Consider the following 11,527-nt stretch of genomic DNA (forward strand, 5'->3'; position numbering starts at 1 on the left):
TTAAAAAGGACAATGACATCAGGGAGATTATGACATGGTTTCTAGTTGACTTTGATTTGAGTGTGGAAGGGCTTTGCAAAAAGTCACCAGTCTCACTTACTCTTGGAGAGTCATCTGAGTCCAGTGGCCAGATATCTATTGGATGAGCTGGAGCTGATCCATATATCATAAATAAAAATCTACAAGAAGAGATATAAAACTATTTACTAAAATCTTTAGAAAGTATAAAATACCTGGTGAAACAGCTCCTAAAACAAATTTAGTACTACATAAATATGAATTTATATAAAAAATCTTTTATTAAAAATCAGATTTACAAATTTCAGAAACAATTATTTACCACGAGATGGCAGGGTAAATGATAAAATGACAATTTTAGCCAAACTAAATTTTTTATCCAATAATATTTCAATTTAATTACCAAAACATTTTTAATTAGAAAAATAATAACAACTAAGTCAAGAATTTCAAGGAAATAATGAATAATATATGTATATATATATATTTAGCATACCAGATCTTAAAGTATGTGGTAAAGCATTCATTATCAAATCTATCTGATACTGGATTAGAAATAGAATGGTAGATTGGTGGAATAGAGAAAGTATAGAAATTACAGCAGCAAAAAAATATAACAACCTTGTATTTAAAAAGTGTAAAGACTTAAAGTTTTTGGATGAGAGTTCATTATTTGAGGAAAATTTTTGGTAAACTGGGAATCAGTATAGCAGAACCTGGGCATTGACTAATATCTTGCATCATTTGCCAATATAAGTTTACACACACCTATCTATAAAGAGAGGTTTTACATGAAAATTAGAAGAAATTTAAAAATATTATTTTTCTGACATGGGTAGGTGAACAAATTTTAATATAATGTTTACTACATTAAATTAAAACTTTTCTGTACACATAAAACAATCATAGCCACAATCAGAAAAAAAAGCTGAAAGTTAGGGGAAATTTTTTTTATACACAGGTTATTGGAGAAAGACTTTGACAAATCATTAAAAATGTAAGTCATTTTCAACTGATAAGTGGTCAAGGAATGAGAACAGGCAATTTTCCAAAGAAAAAATCAAAATAATTGATAGATAAAAAATCCTCTAAATCTTTATTGTTTAGAGAAATGCATTTTAACAGAGCCTTGAGATATCATTTATACTTATGAAATTAGTAAAATGAAAGAGGGGAAAAGTGACAAATGTTGAAGGGGACGTGGAATAATTGAGACACTAATTCATTGTTTGTGAAATTGTGTACTCATCCATCCATGTTTGATAACAATATGGAATTATGCCCAAAGAGTCATTAAATTCACTGTTACCTTTTACCCAGCAATACCAGTACTTGATGTAGTTGAGAAGATAATTGGAGGAAAAGAAAAAAGAACAACAACTATTATGTTCTGAAATGTTTAGAGCAGTTCTCCTTGTGCTGGCAAAGACCTGGAAATTGCAGGGGTGCCCATGAATTGTGGAATGGCTGAATAAGTTTGGTGTGTTATTGTGATGGAGCATTATTCTGATAAAAGAAGTGAAGAACTCAATGATCTCAGAAAAGAAAATATTCAAAGACTTGGATGAAACAACGAAAAGCAAAATGAACAAAAACAAGAGAACATTGTATATAGTAACACCCAATAATCCTTAAACCATGGTTTTAAGAAAGACTTGGAGTGAATATTTTTTGACTATTATAAATACCCAATTTACATATGAAGAAATATTTAAAACATGAAGAAAGATGCCATGTGCATCTAGAGAAAAAGTTGGTATTTAGAAGTGTGTATAGAATAGTTTTTCATGTATCTACTTATTTGTTTCTATAGGGAGTCATCATTAGGGTGAAGTGGGTGGAAGGTAAAGGGAAATTTACTGGCTAATTTTTTGTACAAATATGTACAGCAATTGTACATAGTAGATTTACAGTCTGATATGCATTCATTTTTATTGCAATTGTATTAATTGTATTTGTATTTTATTTTGGAAATGCTGCTTTTATTCTATGAATTAAAGATATTCTTTTAAAACGTGTTCATAAAAAATAGAAACAAAACAATGTAAAACACTAGTGTAACCATGTTATTCCTATATTCAACAAACTCAAGTGGCTCACTACTGCATCCAGGTTCAAATAGAAAATCCTCTATTTGTATATTAAAGCATTTCACAACCTGGCCCCTTCCTACCTTTCCACTTCCCTTATATTTTCTAATCTTCATTGTCTCTATAATACATGTTCAAGGTCCCTCAGTGGTCTTCTTTCTGCTCTTAATGTAAAACATCCCCTCTAGTCACCTGAGTCTGGAACACTATCTGTACTCAGTTCTACCTCCAATGTTCATTATTCAGACAAAATCCTACCTGCTGAAAGAGACCTTTCCAAATCTACCTTCTTCATGACCCTCCACCTCCAAAACCTCTGTTAGTTTCTGCCTTCCCAGATGATCTGTACCTATATAGATAGATATATGGAGAATAATCTATCTATCCATCTATCTTCATATCTATCTATCCATCTATCTACCTATCATCTCTCTCTCTCTCTCTCTCTCTCTCTCTCTCTCTCTCTCTCTCTCTCACACACACACACACACACACACACACACAGGCACTTTTATAGGCCTATCTTTATATCTTCAGTCACAGTATCTAGCACTCAATAAATGCTTATTTAATGGTCCTTGGTTTGACTAAAATACATACAAAAAGACAGAAAATAAACAATAAAGGTAAATAAGTATAAAGGAAAAAGAAGGAAAAGACTGGGCAAGATTTTGTAGCTGAATATATTTGAGGGGACAAAGGAGATTATTTATTCAAAAAGTGCTATGGGCATGTGTGTGTGTTTTTGTGTATGTGTACAATCAACTTGCAAAGTGAAATAATATGATAGGCACTATTATTTGCATTATCCTGTTAGCTAATATTGGAAGCTAGTTCTTCACACTATTAAGTCAACTCAGACAACAAATAAATCTTCTTTGTCAGGAAGTGGTTTAGATTCTAGGAACCAGAAGTAAAAAAATGAAGAAAGTTAAATCCATCTCTAGAGAAAAACACCCAAACCAAGAGATAAAGTGTCATGTTTAGGTAACAGCCACTTGTTAATTATTTCAACTAGTATTTTTTAGTTGATAATCCAGGATTCTCTAAGTATAGTATTATATCACCTAGAAAGAGTCATAACTCTGCTTCCTCACTGACTTTTCTAAAATTGATATTAATTGAAATTTATTTTTTTAAATATAATTTATTTGCAAAATAGTTTAATCATTAATTATACTTTTACTTGGAAAGTGAGCCACTAAAAACCTATCTGCAGCCCAAAGATGTTTAGCTTATTTTAATTTTGGCTTCTACCTACTGCCAAGTTGTACAGGTCTGTCTTAGATCCTTGCATTGCTGAGAGATTTAAGCCTATCGAATTTGGTCATTGCACAATGTTGCTGTTACTGTATATAATGTTCTCCTGGTTCTGCTCACTTCACTCATCATCAGGTCAAGTCTTTCCAGGTTTCTCTGAAGTCTTCCTGCTCATCATTTGTTTTCTAAAAAGAACTGTGTTTCTTTATCTCTCTGTCCAGAACTGGGCAACACAAGCAAATTATTTTTTTTAATATTAAATTTACTTTTATTTTCATGTAAAGTCAAGTACAAGCAGCTTTCCAGAAGAATGCTACTGTGAACAGCTTTTAAGTTTCTGATTACATAGTATAGTGAACACTCTATTTAATCAGTAACAAATCAGAACAAAACATTCACAGAAAATCAAGGTACGGCATTCACAATATTACAACTTATCACAGAAAATCAAAATACAGCATTCACAACAGCTTATCACTAAAATGACCAGATAGTTTTCACCACAGTGGGCACAAAGTTTTGAACAGGGTACGTTCATTTAGTCAATCAATCATTCAATCAATTCAAACATTCAATCATTCTTAAGGAGGTTAAGGGACACAAAGTACAATAGCCAAAGTTCTCCATTTATGGGGCATACTAAGTTAACTTAATCAGTCTCTTATTCAGTCATCATTCACTATTCAATTATCAGAAAATATACAGTCCCTCCACCCCTAGGTCATTAGTAAATTACACTTTCTCAGTCAGTACACAGTATCCACGTAAAGTCTTCTTTCAGCTCGATTCAGGGTTGTCTCTCAGAGTCCTTGGATCCCTTTCTATGGTCCTACCTGGATTCACCAGACTGTCACCTGGGTTCAAAGGCAGACAACTCCCAGGTCCTTGTCCAGCTCTCCTCACACTTCCTGTTCCATGCTGAAGCTCACAGAGTCCAGTTCAACTTAAATCCTTCACAGTCTCTGTTCCCAGAAGGTCTATTCTGGCCCATCGGTGCTGCTGGTGTGGGTTAGTGTGGCTCACATGGGACTGTGCTCCACTCCCAGCTTGGTGCAACAAACCCTTCCTGTTGGCCTGTCAGGCTGCCTTCAGAGGGAGATTTGTGTCTCTCTATCACTTTGTGAGTTTTGTAGTACTAAAATTTGTTTAGAGTCATATTTATTTTTCAGGTATTGGACATGGTTGGAGAGGGAGCTCAAGCACATCCCTGCTTTTGCTCTGCAGTCTTGGCCCCACTACCCACTCTAGCAAATTCTTAAACAAATAACCCACCATCTAGGGATGGGGCTTGACCTGTCCCAGATAAAGAAAGGGGATTATGTGCTAAGGTACATGGTTAACAGATATGGATATATCAAAGAGAGAATGATACACATTATGAACAAAACACATGCATTATCTTCCACCTCTCATCTCCATGTTTGGTCAGTCTCCAAGATAAAAACTTTGAACTCCAACCTTACACCTGAGATAGCTGCATTATCTCTCTGCCTTTAAGGGGCTTTCATTATAACTGTTTGTACAGACAATATTTATAACAGCAAATAAATGAAAACTTTCTTTTAATCTAGGCCTGTGACAGATAAAGTGTGACATCTGAGGTAACTTTATGCCTTGAAGTCAGACAGCCCTAGTTTCAAATCCTGTCTCTTACACACTAATGAATATTTTACCCTCCCATTTTCCCTGACCCCTCTTTAGACTATAACTTTTGAAGTAGTTACTTGTTTACAACAGCTAGGAGAGATTCCTCACCATTCCATACCAATGGAATGCCAGGATGTGGAATTTTTTTAAAGCAGTTGGGGTTAAGTAACTTGCTCAAGGTTATACAGTCAATTATTTTTTGTGTGGGTGCTGAGTATCTGAGGCTGGAACCGATCCCAGGTCTCCCTACGCTCTTACTCACTGTGCCACCTGGCCGCCCCTAGGATGTGGAATATAAAAAGGAAATAAAAGCAAAGCAATTAATGGAGTGCACTCTTGAGGGATAGGGTTAATAGGTAAGACAATGGACTAGCCCAGTCAAAGAGAAGACCATGTGCTTAGAAAATGTCTCATGTGATACCTAGTTCCTGAGCTGTATTTTGAAAGAAGCAAACCATTCTTAAAAAAAATAAAACAGAGATACAGGAGGGTGCCACAGTCATGGGAGGTAATTAATGCAATGTATCCATTCTGAGAACCAACAAAAATTTAAAAAAAATCAATTAGAATATCTACTTTCCATAAAGGCCTCTAGAGGATGAGAGTTCATAAGCAACCCTGTGTACTATCCCCTTTCTTCTATTCCCTTTCTTAACCTGATTTTTCACCAGGCAGAAAATTGACCCCAACATTTTGAAGGACTGTCTAAACTTCCTATTTTCAATATTTATCTTAACCTTTATGATCATGATTCAGTGAGGATAGAGGAGGAGAGGAGAAAGAGAACTCAATTCCTTGTTGCTCATGTTGTGTCTAACTTTTTGTGACATGCTAATGCTGTTTATGGGGTTTTCTTGGCAAAGGTACCAGAATGTTTTGTGAGACATGACTAATCAACAAAACAACCACAACCAAACAGAACTCAATCAAATCTATAAAATAAGAGCATTATCCAATTGAAACATGCTCAAAAGATATAAATTGGAGGGTTCTAGCAGAAGAAATGAAAGTTATCTGTAGTAACATGAAACTTTTTTTAATCACTATTGATTAAAGAAAAGCAAATTAAAATAACTCTGATTTGCCACTTCACACCCATTATAATTTTCCAATTTTCTTTATTTTTCTTTCTTTTTTTACATGTGGGCAATATGAAAATAAATTTGCCATTATTTCACAAGTATAATATATGTCATATAGTTTTCCTTTTCAATGGTTGCAAAAAGGTTGAAGAAGAGGGACAGAACTGGAACTCAAAATATAAAAAGAAAATCTGCTAAATGTAAATGAACAAAAAGTGAAAAAAATATAGTAGTCCCTTTGCCAAGGTCTTATGTAAAACTTTTGCACTGAAATTCCTGAATGAGATTGATTTATCCTTCTTTATCTGGATGTAGATACCTTTTTCCTCTGCAAGTCCTTTGTACTTGTCTTAAATAAGCGTATTGAGGAGAACTGAGTCATTCAAACTTGATCGTCACACAGTGTTGCTGCTACTGTGTACAATGTTTTCCTTCTTCTGTTCATTTCACTTACCATAAGTTTATACAAGTCTTTTCCACATTTTCTGAAATCTGTGCATTCATCATTTTGTAATATGCAATCATATTCACATTCAACAGTCTGTTTAGCCATTCACCAGTTGTTGGGCATCCCCTCAATTTCCAATATTTTAAACATGAAAAAGATATTAAATACTTTTGTACATGTAGGAACTTTTTCCTCTTTTCCCCTTGGGAAATCTTTATCCCCTTTGGGATACAGACTTAGTAGTGGCATTGCTGGACCAAAGGGTATGCACAATTTATTTGCCCTTTGGGCATAGTTGCAAATTGCTTTCCAAAATGGTTAGATCAGTTCAGAATTGCACCAACTGAATATCAGGGTCTCAATTTTCCCACCACTTCTCAAACATTTATCCTTTTCTTTCTTTTTTTTTTTGGTATATTAAGCAATCTGATAGGTATGATATGATATCTCAGAACTGTATTATTTTCAATTTCTCTAATCCAAAGGGTTTTAGAACACTTCTTCATATCCCTATTTATAGCTTCAATTTCTTCATCTGAAAAATGCCTGTTCATATCCTATGATCAGTTATCAATTGGTGTGTGACTTGTATTCTTATCAATTTGACTCAGTTCTCTAGATATTTGAGAAATGAGGCCTTTACCAGAGACCCTTACTATAAATATTGTTTTGGGCAGTAGAACCAAGATGGCAGAGTAGAAGCAGGGACCTGCTAGAGTTCTTCCCCAAAACACCTTCAAAAATGTATCTAAACAAATTCTAGAGCAGCAGATAGCAAAAAATGAAAAAGTGAAACAGATTTCTAGCTGAAGACAATCTGGAAGGCCAACAAGAATGGTCTATTACACCATGATCAGGGCAGAGCTCATTGCAGCTTAGGCAACACCAGCACAGATGGGATTGGAACAGGCCTCAGGTTACTGAATTGCTGGCAACTGCAGCAATTTCCAGACTTTTCAACCCACAAATGCCAAAGACAACTTCAAAGGTCAGTGGGAAAGCTCTCTCTCCTAGGTGAGAGAGGAGCCTGGGCTGGACACAGCCCTTGTCCCAAACCCAGCCCAGCATGACAGCAGCCAGTGCAACAGCAGCAGTTACTTTTGGAGCTATCTTACTCTGTAATGCATATGTTGAAGAGAATTAGTCAACATAAAGCTATATGTGAAAGATCTTCGATGTCCTCACTGTTTCTGCTGAGATAAACTGAAGTATAATTTGCATATACTTCCATGGCACCCCACATTTCTCATTAGAGTCTAGACCTGGGGAAATCAAGCACCTGATCTAGGACACAGTCCAGGTCATTGGTTCTTTGGGTGAGGAGGAGTGCTGGTATGGTGGCACTGGTGGTTACTGTGGAAAGGGAATCTTCTTCATAGTTCCATGGCAGAAAAGAGTGCTTGTGGCTGCTCATGGACCAGAGTACAGGTCAGAAGAGAAGTAAACACCTATCCAATGACCATACTATACAATGACCATACTTTGAATGAACTGAAAATTTACAGGTACCTAGAGATATCTCTGAAAGCAGCCACACAAAACCCCTGAAACTTGGGGCAGTACATCCTCCGCTGAACAAAGAGCTCAAAAGTCAAGTAATTGAAAGGGAAAGTGAGCAAGTGGGGGAAAAATAAGAGTGTGGAAACTTCCTTTCCTGGGGAAAAGGTATTTTCCTTATATCCTTAGTGATGAAGAATATCAAAGTATATAAACAGAGAAAGATAGCAAAGTCAAGGCTTCTACATCCAAACCTTCAAGAAAAATAAGAAATGGTCTTAGGCCATGGAAGGGCTCAAAAAAGGTTTTTGAAAATCAAGTAAGAAAAGAAGAGGAAAAATTGGGAAGAGAAATGAGAGTGATACAGGAAAATAATGAAAAACAAGTCAACAACTTGCTAAAGGTGACCCAAAAAACACTGAAGAAAATGACACATTTAAAAATATACTAATCCAAAAGGTAAGAGAGATCCAGAAACCAATGAAAACAATGCCTTAAAAAGCATAATTGGTCAAATGAAAAAGGGGGAAAGCTCCTCGAAGAAAAATATTTCCTTAAAAGTTGGAATGAGTAAAAGAAAGCTAACAAATTTATGAGAAATTAGGAAATTATTTTAAAAAACCCAAAAGAGTGAAACATAGAAGAAAGTGTGAAATATCTCTTTGGAAAAACAGCTGACATGAAAAATAAATCCAGACGACAGAATGTAAAAATTATTTTTCCACTTGAAAACCATGATCAAAAAAGAGCCTAGATATAATCTTTCAAGAAATTATAAAGGAAAACTGCCCTGATATTCTAAAACCACAGGGGAAAAATAGAAACAGAAAGTATCCACTGATCACCTCCTGAGAGAGATCCCAAGAGGAAAACTACTAGGAATACTGTAGAAAAATTCCAAACTTCCCATGTCAAGGAGAAAATATTACAAGTATTCAATTTAAGTATTGTGGAGACACAATCAGGATAACACAAGATTTAGAAGCTTCTAAACTAAGGGATGGTAGGGCTTGGAATATCATATACTAGACATCAAAGGAGGTGGAATTAAAACCAAAAATTAATTACAAGTTTAACTGAGTGTAATGCTTTGGGAGGGAGAGGAATGGAATTTCAATGAAATAGAGGACTTCCAAGCATTCTTGCTTAAAAGACCAAAGCTGAAAAGCCAATTTGACTTTCAAATAAAGAGACAAGAGAAATATCTAAAAGTAAACAGGAAAGAGAACCCATGACAGGTATATTAAAGTTGTAATCTTTGCATTCCTACATGGAAAGATGATATTTATACAGATGGTGGAATAGAAGCACAACCTTCCCAGGGTTCCAGCTTCTACCTTCCCCAATCCATGTAAAAAGGGGACTCTAAACAAACTTTGGAGCTGCAGAACCCACAAAATGACACAGAGAAGCTAACCTCCCACTGAGGACAGCCCAGCAGGCCAGCAGGAATCCAGCACAGTGCTCTGGGAGCCTAGCCCAGCCCCACACCAAGGCTTTATCCCCAGGGCGGGCCTGACCAGGCACAGGCCAGAGGGACTCCAGATCATCAGCAGCTGTGGCCATTTCCAGATTTATCAACACATAGATGCGAAGGAAAAAGTGAGAGGTCAGTGCAGTCTGGAATTTGGGACCCAGTAAGTGCGAGTGTGTGGCTTTCGTCACCCACGGCGAGAAGACAATGAGACGCCAGCACAGCCACCCAGGGCCACATGGCAGCTTCAGCTCCTGGCCTGCAGAGTATAGCACCAGTCTGAGGGGTAATTGCTCTTGCTTTAACCTTCTTGGATCTGGATTGCAGTCTAGGGTAGAGGTCCTGGAGTGTGTGTCCAGCTTCCAGAGCATGTGGAAACCTCAGAGAGGGCACCCATCTAATACCTCTGGCAGCTGAGAAAACTCCAGCATTTGGGACAAAAGCTCCCCTGTCTGGTGGCAGAGACTAATGTGGCAAAAAGCCCAGGGGTCAAGTGACTGAGAGGCAACATGACCAGACAAAGGAAACAAAGCAGACAGAAGATTCCAACATTAGACTCCTATTTTGGGGACAAAAAGGAGCAAAGCATGGAACAGCAGTAAGACAGTAAAGTCAGAACTCTCGCACCAAAAGCTTCTAAGGAAAATACAAGCTGGTTACAGGCCATAGAGGACCTTAAGAAGCAGATAAGAGAAGTGGAGGAAAAATTGGGAAGAGAAATGAGAACAATGCAAGAAAATTACGAAATGAGAGTGAACAGCCTGACTGAGGAAAATAATACCTTAAAAAACAGACTGACTCAAATGGCAAAAGAGGCTCAAAAAGGCAATGAGGAGAAGAATGCCTTAAAAAGTTGAATTTGCCAGATGGAAAAAGAATCTCAAAAGCTCAATGAGGAGAACCATTGCTTCAGAATTAGATTGGAGGAAATGGAAGCTAATGACTTTATGAGAAATCAAGATGCTGTTAAACAGATCCAAACAAATGAAAGAATAGAAGGGAATGGGAAATATCTTATGGGAAAAACCACTGACCTGGAAAATAGATCCAGGAGAGATAACTTAAAAATTATTGGACTACCTGAAAGCCATGACCAAAGTAAGAACCTAGAAATCATCTTCCAGGAAGTTCTCAAAGAAAACTGCCCTGGTGTTTTAGTACCAGAGGGCAAAATAGAGTTTGAAAGAATCCACTGATCACCTCCTGAAAAAGATCCCAAAAAGAAAACTTCTAGGAATATTATAGCTAGGTTCCAGAATTCCCAGATTAAGGAGAGAATATTACAAGCAGCCAGGAAGAAACAATTTGAATATTGTGGAAACACAATCAGGATAACCCAGGATCTGGCAGTCTACACCGAGGGATCAAAGGGCTTGTAATATGATATTCCGGAGGGCAAAGGAGCTGGGATTAAAACCAAGAGTAACCTACCAAGCAAAACTGAATATCATGTTTCAGGGGAAAATATGATCATTCAGTGGAATAGAGGACTTCCAAGCATTCTTGCTGAAAAAACCAGAGTTGAATAGAAAATTTGACATTCAGATACTGTAATGTAATACCAAGCAAAGGCAACTTCCCAGGTTCAAAATACCAGCATAGGTGCTCTCTATTTTATTCAGTAACAAACCCAGAACAGAGAAGATCAAAACATGACATCATTCAAAATACAGCATTTACTAAGTGTGATTAAATAATCTCCAAGTACTACCCCACCCCAGGACCTTCCAATCATTCAATCAATTACAAAGTCCCGGTTCTAAATACTTCTCCACCCCTAGGCTATACCTTCATTTAGTCCACCACAAAACCCCTCTTCTCAAATGGAGATTAGTTTCCAAACATAGGTAAAGTACCTTCATTTGTCAATCACAGAGCACAATAAGGTCAAAAGTTCCCCACCCCTGGATCACAATTGAATCTACCCCAGAGTTACATCAAGTTTAAACACAGCACTTAATACCCAAATAGAGGTCTTTTCTTCATCTTGACAGGAGGCAAGTTCTCAGCA

This window comes from Petaurus breviceps, unplaced genomic scaffold, assembly GCF_028583685.1.
Source record: "Petaurus breviceps papuanus isolate PSGF00001 unplaced genomic scaffold, PetGlider_PUasm1.0 89893, whole genome shotgun sequence".
NCBI classification, from domain to species: domain Eukaryota; kingdom Metazoa; phylum Chordata; class Mammalia; order Diprotodontia; family Petauridae; genus Petaurus; species Petaurus breviceps.